Raw genomic sequence first — 18,306 nt, 5'->3', positions numbered from 1 at the left:
TAATAAAAGCTTGTGTAATATTTGTATTGCAAATGTTTTCCTAATCCAAAATCAAGATGCATTTTGTAGAGGATATGAATACACTTAAGGCAGCAAAAACCCCCTCATATCTTAAATCAGAAGTTTCACTATAGTTTTGGAAAGAGAAATTGCTTGAAATAGAAATGCTCTTTTCAATCTATGGCTATAGTACCTTGATGTGCCTGAACTTGTCTGATCTTCTTGGAAGCTAAGAGGGTACAGGAGAAGTTACTTTGGGGCAGGGGTGGGGGTAAGGTGTGGTATTTTCTTAACTTTAAATATGACCAGAAGACTTCAGGAAAAGGCTGTTAAGAATATAAATCAGGGCTGGTGAGATGGCTCAGCGGTTAAGAACACTGGCTGTTTTTGCAGGAGACCTGGGCTCAAATCCCAGCACCCACATGGCAGCCAACAACTGTCTGTAACTCCAGTTCCAGGGGATCTGACAATCTCTTCTGTCCTCCACAGGCATTGCATGACACGGGTGCACTTACCTACGTGCAGGCAGTACACGCACACACATAAAATAAAAATCATAAATAAATTTTTTTAAAAAGAATGTAAATCAGAGGATGAAAATTCTCTCAACTCCTGTATTCTTCAGCAATTTGTAATAACTTACAAAGGAGAGACTCTTGCTAACTTTGATCTGAGGTGTCAGAATCTAAGAGATGTTTAAGGGAGGACACCACACTAGGATGAGGTAAAAGAGGCAGTTTCTGTGAGGACAAAATTGAAGAGTACCCCCAGAACTCAGTACTCAAGAAAAAAAAAATTTTTGCTGTAATATTTTTTAGTTTTTTTATTGATTTTTTTTGTGTATTTTATACAGAACATCCCAAATAATCTTATTCATCTTTATGCCCACATCTCAAATGGCACCCTCTCATAGCCCCCCTCCCCGACTGGAGCCCATATACTCTGTCATCCCTGTTACTGTCCACTGTGTTGTCAGTGCCCCCAGCCATTCCCTAGTGCAAGTCCATCTGCTGAGTCTAGTTGGTCTATCTGGAGTCTCTTGTTTCAGGAAGATCAGCTCTTCCTTATCTAGCAGCAATCAGTTGCCAACATTCCTTTAAATAAGAATGGGGTCTGCTGTTCATTTTCACAGTTCTATGCTGGGTTACTGTCTGGGAGTCTCTTGGGCTACCTGGGCCAGCAACTCAAAGGAAGATATCTCCTGTTTGGCATTGTTTCTTATTATGTAGCCTTTAGCTATACACATAGACTTTAGCTATACACGTTAGACTCTTAGACACTTAAAGAAATATACTGATCCCTTTACTGTTTGGTTATAGTTTCCTTTTTGGTGTTTAAGACCCTACAGTTGGCCCAAATAAACCAATTTATATCTACTCTTAAGGTCATTTGAGGATCTGTTCCTCAGGGGTCACATGGGCTTATGAGGAGCCCCTGGCTTCTTTCCTCTACCACTTCCATCTATGTGAAGAAAGTTAAAGGTCCTGCTTGACCGTGGCTGGCTTCACTTGGAAGCACGGAGGAAATGTTTCCTCTGTGTTGACCCTCCTCTTCGCAGACTGGACACTGGTTCAAGTCCATCTGGTGGGGTCTCCATGGCCTCCTTCAAGAGGACAGGTGACTCACCACAGTTATAGGACATTTTAAGATGCCCCATAGTCCCTGGAACTTAGTTGACCTTGGAGGGTAAGGAGCAAAAACTGTCCTTTTAGTCCCTCTAACCAAATTAGTATAGGCCTCAAAGTATGGCTGTTAAACATCCAAGAAGGTTAGTTCCACCAGTCTGGTTTAATTGCCATGTACTATGTAAATAAAGCTTGGACAAAAACCAAATGTTCTCAGATAAACCTTGACTAGACAAATATTTTGTTCCTTGAACTAGTTGTAGGTATAATTTGTCAGGAGGTTGTTTGAATAATATGGTTCCCTCTAGTTTTTTAAAAACAGCTAGGCATTATTTACCTCTCTCACTGTCTAACCCTTCCACCATGGTTTCCCCATTTAAAGTGCCCCCATTTCCCCCCTTTCTCCCTTAATAATACCCTTCTCCTATGGTCCCACCTCTCTTGAGCTCCTTCTTTCACTTTTTCCCTAAGGTTCCTTGTATAACGTTCCCCCCCACCCATGTTCCTTCCCCCCATCCCATTTAAATAACTCCATTTTTATCCATTTTTCCCTTATAACACCTGTTTCCTACTCAGGTTCTTTATTTTCCTTTACCTCCATAGTTCCTTTTCATTATCCTGGTTCCTGGATACATACTCACTTATCAGGATTTGGTGCTAGGATTCACATATGAGGGAGAACATATGTCATTTGTTTTTCTGAGTCTGTGTTATGTCACTTAGTATATCAGTTTCTAGTTCCATACATTTACCTGCAAATTTCATGATTTCATCTTTCTTTACTGCTGAGTAGAACTCCATCATATAAATGTACCACATTTTCATTATCCACTTGTCAATTGAGGGACACTTAGGTTGCTTCCATTTCTTAGCTATTGTGAAAAGAGCAGCAACAAACATGGATGTACAAGTGTCTCTGCAATAGGATGAGTTCTTTGGGTATATGCCAAGGAGTGGTATAACTGGGTCAAATGGTAAGTTTATTTTTAGGTTTTTAAGGGTTCTCCACACTGCTTTCCACAGGGATTGAACCAGTTTGCAGCCCCACCAGCAGTGGATGAGTGTTCCCCTTACCCTACAGACTCTCCCACATTTGGTATCATTTGTTCTCTTGATCTTATCCAGTCTGGGGTAAGATGAAATCTTAAAGTGGTTTTAATTTGCATTTCCCTAATTACTAATGATGATGAACACTTTTTAAGGTGCTTCTTAGCCATCTTTATTTCTTCTTTTGAAAACTCTCTGTTCAGCTCCTTAGGCCATCTTTTAATTGGTAATTGGGTCACTTGCTTTCTTGATTCTTTTTTTTTTTTCAGTTCTTTGTATATTCTGAATGTTAAACCTCTCAAATGTGTCACTGGTGAAGATTTTCTCCCACTCTGTGGGTTTTCTCTTCACTTCCTTGATTACTTCTTTTGATGCAAAAAGGGATAATTTGATTTCTTCTTTTCCAATTATTACTCCTTTAATTTCCTTCTCTCATCTTATTGTTCTAGCAAGAGTTTCAAGCACTATGCCATAAAGGAGTGGAGATAGTGGACAGCCTTGTCTGGTTCCTTATTACAATGGGAATGCTTCCAGTTTTTCTCCATTTAGAATGATGTTGCTGTGGGTTTTTGGTACATGGCTTTAATTATGTTGTGGTATGTTCCCTCCAACCCAATTCCTTTTAGAACTTTTACCATGAATGCATGCTGAATTTTGCCAAAAGCCTTCTCTGCATCTATTGAGATGACCATGTGACTCTTGTCTTTGAGTACATTTATATGTTTTATGACATTTATTGACTTACATATATTGAACCATCCTTGCAACTCTGGAATAAAGCCAACATGATCATGGTGGATGATCTTTTTGATGTGTGTCTGTATATAGTTTGCAAGTATTTTGTTGAGAATTTTTGCATCTGTGTTCATTAAAGATATGGGTCTATAGTTTTCTTTTTTGGTTCTGTCTTTATCTGCTTTTGGTATTAGTGTGATGCTGGATTCATAGAAAGAATTTGGAATGTTTCCCTCCATTTCTATCTTTTTGAATAAATTAAGTAGTATTGGATATAGATCTTCTTTAAATGTCTGGTAGACTTCTGCTGTGAACCCATCTGGTGCTGGGCATTTTGTAGTCAGGAGGTTTTATATTACTGTTTTAATTTCCTTATGTGTTATGGGTCTGTTTAAACTGCTAATCTCTTCTTGGTTTAGTTTTGGTGGTTCCCATGCTTTTAGGTATCCATTCATTACTTTTAAGTTTTCAAATTTCATAGCATGTAGGTTTTTAAAGTATTCCCTTATAATGTTCTGGGTCTTTCTGGTGTCTGTTGTTATGTTTGCCCTTTCAGCTCTGATTTTGTTGATCTGGAGGTGCTGTTTCTTTCTTTTGGTTAACTGGGCTAAGTGTCTCTCAATCTTCTTTATCTTTTCAAAGAACCAGCTCTTGGATTCGTTGATTCTTTGTATTGTTTTCTTTGTTTTGATTTCATTAATTTCTGCCCTGATTTTTGTTATTTCTTCTTGTCTGCTGGGTTTGGATTTCATTTGTTGTTTCTTTTCAAGTGTCTTGAGTTGCAATGTTGTCATTTATTTGTGTTCTTTCTGATTTTTTAATGTAAAAAGTAATAATGAATGTTTTAAATGAAGGCAGGATCTGACCTTACACTTATACAAATTGATCTCAATTTCTCATTCAAATTCTGCCTTGGTTAAAAGTTTGATATTTTACTTATCATAGAATTTTTTACATTAAAATGTAAATTATTGTATTATATGATTATTTATCATGATTATTTATCTTGAATTTGGGGTGCCCCTGTGAATTTTTCATCATGATAAATGCCGACCATGTCTCCTTCTACCTCTTGTCCTGAGTAGCAGGGTGCCTGGCACACAACAGATGTTCAAAACATAGCTGTTAAATGAATAGCTGTGTGGCAAATGCATTAGTGAATCAATTGAATCACTATAAAATTATCTTCTGATGTATTTCTAACTGTCTGTCCTCACACTCCATTGGAGGAGTCAGAAACTCACCATGTGCTTCTGACTTCTTCATTTTGGCGCAGCCATCTTTTTCAATGTTTTCAAATAACGTAACGCCTAATAGAAACTGATTTTTTTTTCCGTCTTGCTAAAATCTCCCCATTACGGTTAATTGCTGTCCGTTTATTAACAGCACACTTGGGAATTTCCAGTCAAAACACAATGATACTTAGCATATTTCTACTTTAATCTCAGGATGATGATCTCTTTAGATACAGCATATGGCTGCTGTCAGCAGTATGGCATTAGGAAAGCTAGTTCCTCACTCATGTTCAAGTAAGAGCCTGACAATAATGAGAAGCTAGGAAACAGACCAAGAAAGGGAAGGAGACAGAGACTCCAGTTTCTATATGTGTATCTGTGACTGTCTGTGTGTGCATGCTTGTGTGTTTACTTGCTCAACCACCACCCACAGAGAGAAGTGCAAACTTTTAAACTGTGTTTTTGCTCCTCTTTGAATTATGTCCTCAGATTAGCTTCTATGCAGTGTGTGAGACAGGGAGGGCATTAAGGTTAAAATGAGAAAAACAAAAACAAAGACAAAAAAGCAACTTGTGTGCTTCCCTAAAGGACATGGGAGTCTTGTTCCATGTGAATCAATTGCTTGTAAAGTGAGGGACAGACTGGTTGACTTGAAATCCAAATGCCAGGTTTTCCTTTGTTCTGAACTGAGCCTGAGAGGAGTTCTTTCTCCAAGTGAAGATGTAGCCTTCCTCAATCCCACATCCATATCTCCCCAAACCATCTGGGTATGATTTCTATAAGATAAGGACAAGACCCCTGGATGATTCAAGGGATGGAATGGGTTTCTCTCTTCTCTGATTAGGGACTGATCTCTGGCTTGGATGGTGAAAATGTGGCCTTAGTATGGTTTTCCATCTCTTCTCCCTTTTCTTTGCTGTGAAACTAAAAGTCTCTCGTGTTTGAGGCCTTTGATCAGGAACCAATGGAAGGAAGCATTCAAATAGCTGGAAAAATGGACAGAGAAGGAAAGCACCTTAGGGGGGGCTCATGCAAAAACATCTTAGGAAATAATATTGCTGCAAGCTCAATGAGGACGTAGGTGTCTTCATTTTTCTCTCAGCTCATCTTGCTTATTTGGGCTTAGGCAGGAGAAAGCACACATAATGACACTTGTGCTTCTGTCACAGATAAGTAGAAGGAATGAGTTCAGACCTAAATTGGAAAATGCATAGAATAGAGAGGTGGTGGGAAATGGAATCAATTTATCTGTTAGCTAATCACCTCAACTCAAAGATGAAAAATAGCCAAGTTTCTGAGCACTCTAACATGCAAACTAATTTTTCCACATTATTTTGTGAAGTATGTACGATCAGAGATTAATGTGATAAGCTCCCCTCTACTTATGATTGTGTTAGATGGATAAGAACAAAGATAGTTAAGGGTGTCACACGGTGGCCATTGAAGGGCAATGCCTCATTGTCAGTCTGCGGGAACGGGGTCGCCTGTTAAACTCAGAGGCAAATCTAGAGAATGAATTGAAGTGCATCAGCCTTCTAGTGTGTTGATTGGGAATTTTACAGCAGTGAAGCTGAAATTGGAAGTGGAAGTGTTAGCAGACTGCATTTATTTCTTACTTGTAATGTAAAAGTCCACCCCTTAGATGCATGCTTCTTGGGGACTTGCACTTTCACATTCTTTGTAATCCCTGTGTGAGTGACTTTGGCTTTCCTGATACACCCCTTTCATTCTATTCTCCTAGTGGCTTTTATGTCACCAAGACATTACAGCTGTTCGGTGAATGACATGTTTGAGATGAGGTACTTGGTACCCTTCCTTATTAATTTCTCCTGGAATGCAGCTTTAGTTCTATTCCATAGAGTTTATATAGCTGTACATAAGGACAGTATGAAGCCTTGGAGGCCAATCGCTCAACAAAACAAATCAATCAAAATATTTATTGGACACTTACTCCATTGATTAAACAAGTATCTGGAGTCTGTGCTGGAATAGATGACTGTTCTTTAAGAAAGAACTGTAGCTCAAACACTTCCAATCACATCAGACACTCTAGATAAGTATTGAGGAGGTATTCAGAGGTAGTGACTTTATCTTGAAAAGACTTGTGTAAACGGTTCTGTGTATCATATGGAGTGACAGCACAAAGTCTAAAGAAACCTGCACTTCAGGAAGTGTTTGTGGAGCCTGTGGTCTGAGGGTCACCGCCTGGACTTGCCTTGCAATCAGAGCACAGCACAAACTCTTACCTGTGGTAATAGCAGCCACCTTCCAGAGTGTTCCATCTCCAGGTGGTGTTCCAAGCAGCTGACAATCTCAGTAGGGTCAACAGCTTTCTTGGTGTTAGTGAACAAGTGGCAGAATTGATTCCAACCTTGGTCATCTTCGACATCCACGCTCATATCCACTATGTCCACTTTTATTAGCTTGTAAAAGCTTATCCTACTTGACATGAGGTGGGCTTTTATGATCAGGCTGTTTAGATTTATGTATGGGTAAAGTGTGATAAGCATATTTAGGAATATTGCACACTTCTGTGTTCTTACACACTACATTTTATTTCTGTGTAGTTATTACTTGTATGTTGTTACAACCCACTTTCACACAATTTTCCTACAGGGTATAGTCTAATAAATACATGTTTATTGAGTAAAAGGATGAATGGATGTTTTAAAAAAAATCCTTAGAGCTAGATATTTACCCATCGTCATTAATATAACATTTTCTTTCTAGTTAATACTTGACTACAAGACAGGCTCAAAAAATGGTTCAATTCCTTGTGATTTCTAATTTAATGTTGGTGCAATGAAAAGGCCTCTGAAATGGGCCAGAAAACTGTATCTTAATTCCTGAATGTGTTCTCAAGCATGTCCCAGTGCTTGACAAAATTTCATGCTCAGTAATTCTTTCCTGAATGGCCTAATCATCATAATTATCTAAAAAAATAATGAGTGTATATTAAGTAAGAAAGATGGAACTCTGGTGAACACAGTATTAGTAGTGGCCAGTCTTCTGTGTATTGAGCATTGTGCTGAGTACATTTTTCTGAATGCAGTACTGTATGAATTCTCCCCCAAACCTCACTAACACTATCTTCAGCATTCCAGTTTGGGAACATAGACCCAAACTCACAAAAAATTAGTTATATGTTATTTTCCCAGGGTTTCATAGCTAGTGATAAACTCTGGATTTCAACTCAAACCAGAAATTTCAATTTCTCCAACCCTCCTTTGATATTGTTTACTCTGCAAATATTCATTTAAAATGATTCATTAAAATGATCCTTCAAAGTCAAAAATATTTTTGACACTTTGGTTGTTAACTTTTAATGGCTGTGTTATCTCTCCAGTCAAACATCAAATATACTTTTGTTTGACTAATAATATATAAATTTATATATTAATTTGGCAAATTTTCACTGCTGAGTCCTTCCCCAGGATTTCTGTGTTGTCTTTCTTGCACAAACCACAACTATAATGCATTAAACATCTATGATACCCAATTTCAGCTTCTATTAAGTAAATCTAGGATTTAAAGCAGCATCAAAATCAATTAGCATAAACTCTCTCCAGGTTTCAGTTTCCTTGATCTGCTCAATTGCTCCATAAATACCTACTTTAAAATTTTCTTTATCACGATCATCAAAGCTTTTGACTTCATTTTCATTTAAAACATTTTTTATTATTTTTATTTTATGGATATGAGTGTATTGCCTGCATGCATGTAAGTGCACCCACCCATGTCGTGCAATGCCCATGGAGGTCAGAAGAGGGTGCTAAGTCCCCTGGAACTGGAGTTACAGAGAATTGTTCACCACCACGTGGGTGCTAGAACCAAATCCCAGTCCGCTGCAGGATTAACCAGTGCTTTTAACCACTAAGCCATCTCTCCAGCCCCTTATCATCTATTTTATAGAGGAAACTGATGGTCCAAGAAAGCTGCCTGGCCCCATGTCCTATATCTCCTAGGCAGTGGAAAAAGGATTTCTTCCTGTGTGCGTTTTAACCCTGTGTACCAAGTAAGTCACCACAGTCCAGTTAGGAAGGGCACTCGTGCTCCCCAAATAAACTTGCATATGGTAATTATTAGGTCTGGTTGGTCCAAACATCTCTTGTCATCCCCCTTCAAGCATACAAAAAATTTTCAGTGAGCAAATTGAAAACCGATGGTTTACAGAAGCCAGTTTCTATTTTTCTTTCCTTCCATGAATGATCATAATGCACAGGGCATTCGATTTTCTTTTACTATGCCACTTTTTCTTATCTCTTTAACATCATTTCCTTTGTATGTTACTATTCTTTATGGATTCCAGGCTCTGGAGTTAATGCAGACCATGTGTGGGAGATCAGCAGAACACTGGCCAGCAGGCCAGAAGAACGCAGAGATTCTCCTCAACACATCTTACAGAGGTGTGCTCATCCTTTTATCTCTTGCCCCTGGAATATACAGAGTAATCCCCACAACTCCACAACTTCTGGAGCCTCTGAGCTCAGATCACGGGGTGCTTCTCCTCTCCTAGTCAAACTGAACAGTGAGATCTGAGGCAAACATTTCCAGACAGTGAATTACTCTCTCAGAAAGTCATTTTGAGTCACTTAGTAATTTGTATCAAGGAAGAACATATTGCATTTAACAACTAATTTTATAATTCTTTTAAGTACATAAATACATATAGCATAAATATCAACCATACAAATTTCTGTAAGAAATTTTCCTTCTAACTCTGTCCCCAGCTACCTGCCCCTCTCCTGGTGGTATTAGTGATACCCAATTACAAGGAACAATTTAAAACATACATTTAAATGGTCAGAACTGTATTAATCAATAAGATGAATAGCTATAAATGATTAGGATAAATATTTGATACCATATTTAAACTGAAATAGTGCTTCAAAGGATCAGATTTTCTGGAATCCTCTTAGCAGTCTATTAGCTCTGAGTATAGTTAAAAAATAAGAGTTCTGGGGCTGGAGAGATGGCTCAGTGGTTAAGAGTGCTGACTGCTCTTACAGAAGACCCAGGTTTGATTCCCAGCACCCACATGGTAGCTAACCATCATCCAGAACTCCAGTTCCAGGGGATCTGGCCCTCTTCTGACCTCTGGGGACATTGCACGACACAGGTGCACTTACACACATGAGGCAATACACTCATACACATAAAATTTGGAAACGTGATAAATTAAAAGATAAGAGCTCTAACAAGAGAAAGGGAATGGTGCACCATTTGAACCAAAGGAGATGAGTTTTTTGTCCACAATATGTGTTTAGATCTATATTTTTATCATAATGCATTGGTGTTACATGGTAGTAGTTCTATAGGAAAACACAATTAAAATGCATTCTCTAAAGCTATGTCTAAAAATTCATTTTCAATTTTTCTATTGTTATTCAATTTTATTCCCTTATAAACACAACAAGGGGTCTTTGAAAGATCACAAAAACCTGGAGAAAATTCCAGGAAGAATCTTTAGGGTAAGAAAGAGACAAGGTGTTCCAAAGTGGAGCAGTAGTGAGAACACTCACAGATGAGATGTCCCCTTCCCAAGCAATACTATCCCAGGCACATGCGGTACACTAGCAAGTTATTTTATTATACTTAAAGACAATCATACAACAGAAGCCTGCCACGACTGCAGCCTCTATAGCTTACAGACACTTGTAGACTCTAGAGGTTAGACACCAGTATGAGCACAGATGGGAAGACCTTAGACATGCTCCAATTAAGATTCTGTCCAGGAAGGGTTTTTGAATGATGGTGTGGCCTTACATCTGAACTTCTCTAGTGCTTAAAATGAAACCTGCTTTGTTAATTATTTTGGAAACTTAGAACCTAAAACTTCTATGTATAATATAAAAACTGATGGGAGACAAGTCTTAAAACATTTTTAGAGCTGTAATTGTTTTTTAATATTTGATGCATGTTGTTGAATAGTTAAGGCTACTAAGGGAGAAATAGGAGAAAAATGCAAACTGGCTCCTCTAACAGGTCATATGTGAATATTTTAACACTAATTTCCAAGGAGAGAATATACCTGTAAGCACTTTTAGCTAATACTGCAATAGTTTGCATATGTTATGAGATTTGCTGAAGCATCTATGTATTATCATTAGGAGGAAGAATGCAAGGGCTCGATCCCAATGTCAAGATGATGTCTCTCAAGTGAATCTCAAGATTTCCTTGTACACATTAAGCAAAAACTTTGGTTTTTAATAAGCAAATCTGGTAATATAAGTTATTTGTCTGTTTCCTTGGTAGGCATCCTCCAAGGACTGATTCTGCCTGATTCTAGGACATACTTTGCTATAGTTTGAATCTGGAATGTCTCCCCAAAGGCCTATGTGTCTTTGCCCAGCTGGGTGCCACAGGAAGGTGATAGAGTGTAAGAGAGACTCAAATGTGGTATAGCTGTAGATACTTGTATATGAGGCAAATACAGGGGAGGGGGTTGGGATGAGAAGAGCATGTCCAACTTCCAGTCTCTCAAATTCATCTACTGACTGGTTTTCTTATTCTTGCCCACTGCACTCTAATCATTTGAAAAAGGAATTTTCCAAAGCCAAGTTCAAAGGCAAATATTTCATTTATTTTCATTTATTTTCATTTTTTATAAGTTTCTTGCTTCCTAGCTATTAAACAAGCAGCAGAGTCAGGAAAGTAGTTGAAGGTTTTTAAGAAATCCACAAGCTAGATTTTAAAATGCCTCTGAATTTTAATGATTTGATTAGGATAATGAGTCTCATGCTATGTTTACTACATTCTGAAAACCATATGAGTGTTGCTGATTGCCAGGTTTAAAATAATAACCTATGTCTGAGCTGTAGTGCTATGGTGAAATTGATTTTCCTATGACCATCCTTGTCATTATCATCATCATAAACATCATTATGTAAAAATCACCGTTTGCACATGTTCTATATGACCCTCTTTAGTTCTTGCTCAGGCTGAATGGCCATGTCTATGTCTATATATTCTAATATTCAGAAAATTATTGTTATGACTTTAACACACCGATCTCAAAATTTAGAATCAGAAATCCCTGGTAAGCAAGGAAATTTCTAACATTTTTATGCAACAGTATGAGCTATTTGGGATAAAAATACAAAACCAAATAAGTTAAACGATAACAATGAAAAATAAAATCATAGGTACTGATCACTCCTATGGTGTGGGATACCACTTAAAGGAGATCTTCATTTTTTCCTTATCCTTCCTGAGACTATGTATGCATCACTGGCAGAGAAGAAAGAAGGGCACTGACTGTGACAGTATGAAGAATCTGTGCAGATATATAGCAGATCACCTTTGCCAGGCTTGGCAGGTGAGGCATTGGGAAGCTTTTATCAAGGAAGAGATACTGATTTGATTCTGAAGCCTTTGTAAGAGTTAGGGTGGAATGAAATGGTTAGCTCTAGAAGCAAATCATTCTGTCAAAGATACAAAGCACAAAAGGACAGAACTGTAGAGAAATGAAAAGCATTCAGTATGAAGAGCTTTAGGGCAACGGGAGAGGAGCCTAGGAATCAAGGCAGAGTACAAGGCATGTTCTAGAAGGACCCACTCAACTTATCAGTGAATTTGGGCATTATTTTAGGAGTATTGGAAAGGGCATTAATGTAATCATGTTTATTCTTTGTAGAAAGTGATTGGAACGGAGAGCACAAAGCAATGGTAGGCCAACCAGTTAGGCCATCTGAGCAATCCCAGTGAATGACGGTGGAGGAGAGTGGCGAATGATGACAGAAAGTCCTGAGCACTTTCAAAGATTCTAATATTAAAACTGAAAGTCATAACACTTAGCAGTTCACTTGACAAATATACTGTGATGGGTATGAAGCCCAAATGTGAAATTCAATTTCCTGGTTGACTCACTAGTAGAAGATTCATGCTAGGGATAAAACTGTTGAGTTTTATTGTGGTAATGTTAGATTTCAAGTGTTGATCACCATCCACACAGATACAGCCCGTGAACTGTTGGATATAAGAATCTTATACTGAGTTCAATATTGTATAACTGTATTAATTCAATAGCGAACCTAAAAGTTTTATAGCCACTTTTGAAAGAGATGTATCTTTGCTCTGGAAACTGTTATTTTTTTATATATATATATGAATCTTAAATTCTTAAAATGGTTCAGTAGTTAAGAGCACTGGCTGTTTTTGCAGAGGATAGGGGTTTGAATCCCAGCAACCATACCACATAGCAGCTAACAACCATCTATATCTCCAATTCCAGGGGATCTAACACAATCTCTGTCCTCTTCAGGTATTGCACAACACGGGTGCACTTACACACATGCAGGCATAACACTCATGAAATAAAAATAAATAAATTTAAATAAAAAGAATCTCAAGTTCCTTTTTTAGAGATGGATATGGTTGTTTATTTTTACATAATCAGTTATATCTTGCCTGAATATTTTGTACTGCAGGATATAGAGCATCTTTAACATTTTTCAGAGCTGATCAATATTTTATTTTTTTTTTATTTTTAACTTTCTGTTATGGAAAAATCGGAGACTAACAGCCAAAGTCAGGTGAGGAGAGGAAGTTTCATTTCACGCTAGCAGGACTGACCCAGGAATCGTTCCTTAGAAAGAGTCAGCCCCCTGATCAAGTTTTTGGGGGCCTTTATACTCATGTAAGGAATGCAAGCAAAGGGAAAATAATACATAATGGAAATTGAGTAAGTGGAACAAATGGTCATAAAAGATATAAGAATGAGGCAGGCTTGGAAAACAATGGCTTCTAGCTGGGTAACTGCAGGGGGCAGAGGAAGATTCCTGTTTACCTACCCATTCTTATTTTTATATCTTATCCCAGGGCCTTTCAAGATCCAAAGTTCTTAGCAACCATTCAAAGTTCTTAGCAACCATTACAGTGCAGGAATTTCAGCAACTTTTCCAGACCTTTACTCTATTGCATTCTCAGACTGTGATTTTTATCTTCGGAAGTTCAATTCAGTGATTTACATTTCTTGTAGAGCACAGATGTGTGAGCAAATTTGTGCAAAGTTGCACGGCTGGGAAATATCCACATACAGCTATAGAAGTCAATGAAATTATCCAGAGAGTGTGGTAAGAGAGAGAAGCAATTCTAAATAGACGTCTAAGGGCAGAATGATGGAAAGGGACCCACAAGAGAGACTGAGAGGAGGAAGAAGAGGAGGAAGAGGAAGAGGAAGAGGGAGAGGGAGGAGGAGGAGGAGGAGGGGGAGGAAGGAGGATGGAGGAGGAGGAAGAGGAGGAGGGGGAAGGGGAGGGAAGAGGATGGAGGAGGAGGAGGAAGAGGAGGAGGAAGATGCAATTTAAACCAAATTCCTTCTCTGCTTAAAATTCTCCATGGTTCATGCATGTATCTGGCTGGCAAGAGGGCTTAACAGGTAAAGGTTAGGCTTGCCACCAAGCCTGATGACCTGAGTTCAATCCCTAGGGGATACAGAGAGACACTGTCTCAAAAAGACAAAAAGAAGAAGAAGAAGGAAGAGGAGGAGGAGGAGGAGGAGGAGGAGGAGGAGGAAAACGAGGAAGAAAAAGCGGGGCTTGCAAAGATTGGAAGGGCGCTACTAACAAAGCTGAGAAATGGTAGCATTTCACTGAGAGTGTCGGTGCTGCAGAGAAGTCAAAATTAAACCACACGGATGAGATATGCTGGTTGCATTTGGCAGTGACGTTGGTAACTTCAGAAACAGAAAGATCCCTCATTGGGTGTCACTGGGTAAGGGGGTATAAAATGATTAAGATGGAAAAGGAAAATAAATCAAGTTCTTTTATAAGGTAAGATCCCTTTTGCTATCATTTAAATTAAGGTACTATTTAACATTATTTGAAATTATCTTAGTAGCAAAAATATATGATATTATAGTGAAAGTGATTAAAATGGTACAAGAGAATATTTCAAAGAAAATGCCCTTTTGCCCAACTCCTAAATATTTAGAATTTGTGCTAGTGCTCAATATTCAGAATTTTTATTTAGCATATTCTTCTTCAACTTACTAAGTCACATGTATCTCCTAAGGGTAGCTTTGGCTCTACAGCTATGTGGCTTTCAGCCATTTGTCATCAAAAGCCTTCTAGATTGTCTTCCAAGTTTCCTGCTGCCCTGAGCATCGGGACCCTGGGCTCTGCTTTTTGGACTTCCCTCCGCCATGGCCCAGAAATGACAATCTGTGCTTCTGCTTCAGCCCAAGAAACACAGATCCATGCCTTCTCCATGGCTGGTGGACAAGTCTGCCTTTCTGGTTTGGAAGGAGGAAAAAAGCCAGCAAGAAGCAATTTAACATATTGATGAAGTGCAAAATGAAATAGACAGACATAATGAAAGCCAGAGAGATTTCAAAATTAGAACAGAAATATAACAAGCTCTGTCAACCATTTTTTCAACAGTCAGAACTGATCACCCAAACCCCAAATTTGGGGGTAACATTTGTCAACCATCCACAAGTGTATACACTGCTTCTGGAGGAGAATGAAGAAGTGCTTTATTTGACCAGAGTTGAAATGCCCGAATTTGAAGATATAAAATTAGATTACAGAATAGATTTTGATTTTGATGAAAATTCTTGTTTGGAAAATAAAGTTCTCTTCAAAGAATTTCATCTGAATGAGGGTGGTGATCCACCCTCAAAGTCCCCCGAAATCAAATGAAAATATAGAAAGGATTTGACTCACCTCTCAAGTCAAACCCAGAATAAAGCCAGCAGGAAGAGGAGACCAAAGAACCAGGGAGCTTCAGCCGGTATCCTGAGCGTTCTGATGCAGGCGCCCATGAATTAGGGGAGGTCATTTTCTCTAGTCCCTGGGGGCAAGTTGCAGTCTTTCCCTGGACCCCTTTTGTGCTCAGTCACCTGGTTTTTGAGGTCTCTTTTCTCAGCACTTATGGTTCTCAACATATTTGTGGAAAATAACCTTGAGCAGAGTACAATGGGAAAAGAATCTCCACTCTTCTGTTCTAAATTTATTTTGATCCCTTTTTGTCTCATCAAACACTGGCATCAGCACCACCACCATGCTCTGCTGCTCTACAAGAGAAAGGGAAAACCTGCTTGCTTGGCTCTGCTGGGAGCTGGGGTGCTGGGCTCCTGTGTGGTAGGACATAGGTTATTTCCCCGAACATGGCTTCTCCTTTGGCATCTTAATTGTGATGTTTAATGGACATTCTTGCAGTCTAAGATGACACTTTTAAAATAAAATTCTCTCCTAGTGGTGAGCTGAGTCCTGCCACTAAACGGGAGAATCAACAGAACTGTAGGATTTTATTGGGAATTGACATTATCTGTTGCAGTTTTGTGTTTTTAAATATTTTGTTTTCACTAGGAAGAAGATAATGCTCAGTTTCATACTTTAAAAGTGTACAGGTTGCTTTGCTACACTAAAACTAAATGTATACAAAAATGTTCAATTTTTTCTCTCATAATAATATAACCTTCCAAGTTTGACTTGTACAATAACATGATATCAAATGTTGTCTCCCTAACTTTGTATGTTTTGGAATGTCCTTTGCAGGATGGCCTCAGGGCTATGAGGATTAAGTATTCAAATCTGAATCATATCTTAATGACTACATAGCTGAGTAACATGGGTACACTTTGCTGTCATGGAGGTAGTTGTACCCTTGATTTTTATCTCAATTTGGCATTAAAAACAAACAGCCTTTAGTTACCTGGATATTGCGGTAACAGCACCTGTTACCATCATCACACAGACCTGTTGCTCCAATGCCGGCTGATGATTGATGCTGTGTCTTAACTGGCAGTATAAACTGTCACAAGTAAGAAGTGTAGGGCTGGAGAGATGTCTCAGCAGTTAAGAGCACTGGCTGCTCTTGCAGAGGACCTGGGTTTGCTTCTCAGCATTCACATGGTGGCTAACAACCATTTGTAACTCTAGTTCCAGGGGATTCAACGTCTTCCTCTGACCTCTACAGGCACTGTACAATATGGTACACCTAACGACATGCAAGCAATACACTCATACACATAAAATAAAAATAATATGTAATTTTAAAGAAGAGTAAGAAATCTGTGTTGGTGACTAAGAGTACTTCGGCTCTTAAATTCCAAATATGTAGCAAAGGTTACCAGATGTGATTCCGTGAATCTGTTGGGGTGAAATGAGTGCTGTCTGCTCAATGTCATTGTGGAGAAAATCATATCTTGGAAAGTTACCTAATATATAAGCTTTAATGCTATGAAATAGAGCTAAAATCAAATGACACTTTTTCAGAGACAATTAATGGACAGTCAAATCAAATTTAAAGTTTTTTTGAGGTATAAATCTTTATAACTGGAACTATCCATCAAGAGGCAAAGTGTAACCTAAAATCTGTCTTGAGTATGGGGTGTAATTTCTCCACAGGTCTCTGTTTAGTAAATACATCATTGTGTACTGATTAGAAATCTTACTCCAATAAAGGATTGTAAAGATTTCAAAAAAAAGTCTTATCGATTGCTGACTTACACAGCCACCAAAGCAAAAGTACTCTAACTGTTCAAAACTAATGAGAGCGAAGGTTTACACCTTTCACTTTCCCTAGGAACTTGTTTCTTTTCCTATTGTGAAAGAATTGCGTGGTCTTAATGTCAAAGAATCTTAAGCTTCTTAGTTTAGCGATGATGAAATAGATGAACATAGAATGTACATGTGACAGAGTGAGAGCAGAAGGCTGCCCTGGATACTAATGCTCCATAGCCATCTTTCCCACTGCATGTGTGCTTCGTAATGTTTCTGGGGTCCTCTTGTCCATAGAAGGGGAAGTTCGTAAAATACAAGGTAGATTTCATCTCTTTGTTAGTAATTGTGAATGGTTATTGGAAGTTTACATGAAATGCCAGACCCTAGTGAGCCTGCTCATAGGAAGACTCTCTGCATAGAGTCAGAAGCAAAGTGTGTCACTAAACTGATCTTTAGAGTTAATTTAGACCAATTTCTTTTTTTCCTAAATAAAATCACCTTAATATTTTTACGTGATAAACTAACAAAGAACTTAAATGGAGAACTACAAGAGTTCAGTGATTGCAAGTATCAGGCAAATATTAGTATGCGTGTTGGATGAAAAGTGCTAAACACTATTAATATTGGAATAATCTTGTTTCATAATAGTCACTTGAGAAAGTAAATAGAAAATTGGGTTGTTCAAAATGTTGTAGGTATTGGAGGGAGGGAGAGAAGGAGGAAACAGAGGGAACGAGGGAAAAATATTTATTGGGAAATAATGAGTAAAGAAATGATAAAATAATAACAGAGCTCAATCTTGGCCACCACAATGAACAGGTTTGGGGAACACACGCAAACCTTTAGTTGCAAAAATGGCCATCTGAGTGCATTATGAGTATCCCTTTTAAAAACTTAATTCAAAAAAGGAAGAAAGAAAAGTTTTCCGTATGTTCTCTTCCAAAAGAATTGGTTCAGACAACCCCGTCATACAGCGTTCATCCACCTCACGACTGATGTGGATTAGTAAAGTCAGCAAGGATTTATTTTTAATGTTGTGGGATAGCTTCATATGTGCTTTACTACTTAGAATTTATCAAAACTCTTGTGTTTTATTTACCTTTTCTCCATTTTTGCTTTGAGTTATATAATTTAAACCATATACATCTATTTTGTTAACAAATCTTTCTTATCAAAAAAGTAAATAATATATAAGCTTACATAAAATGTTTCAAA

Source organism: Nannospalax galili, unplaced genomic scaffold (genome assembly GCF_000622305.1).
Source record: "Nannospalax galili isolate Female #2095 unplaced genomic scaffold, S.galili_v1.0 scaffold87, whole genome shotgun sequence".
Taxonomy (NCBI): domain Eukaryota; kingdom Metazoa; phylum Chordata; class Mammalia; order Rodentia; family Spalacidae; genus Nannospalax; species Nannospalax galili.
The sequence above is the reverse complement of the archived record's forward strand: the minus strand, read 5'-3'. Positions refer to the sequence as shown.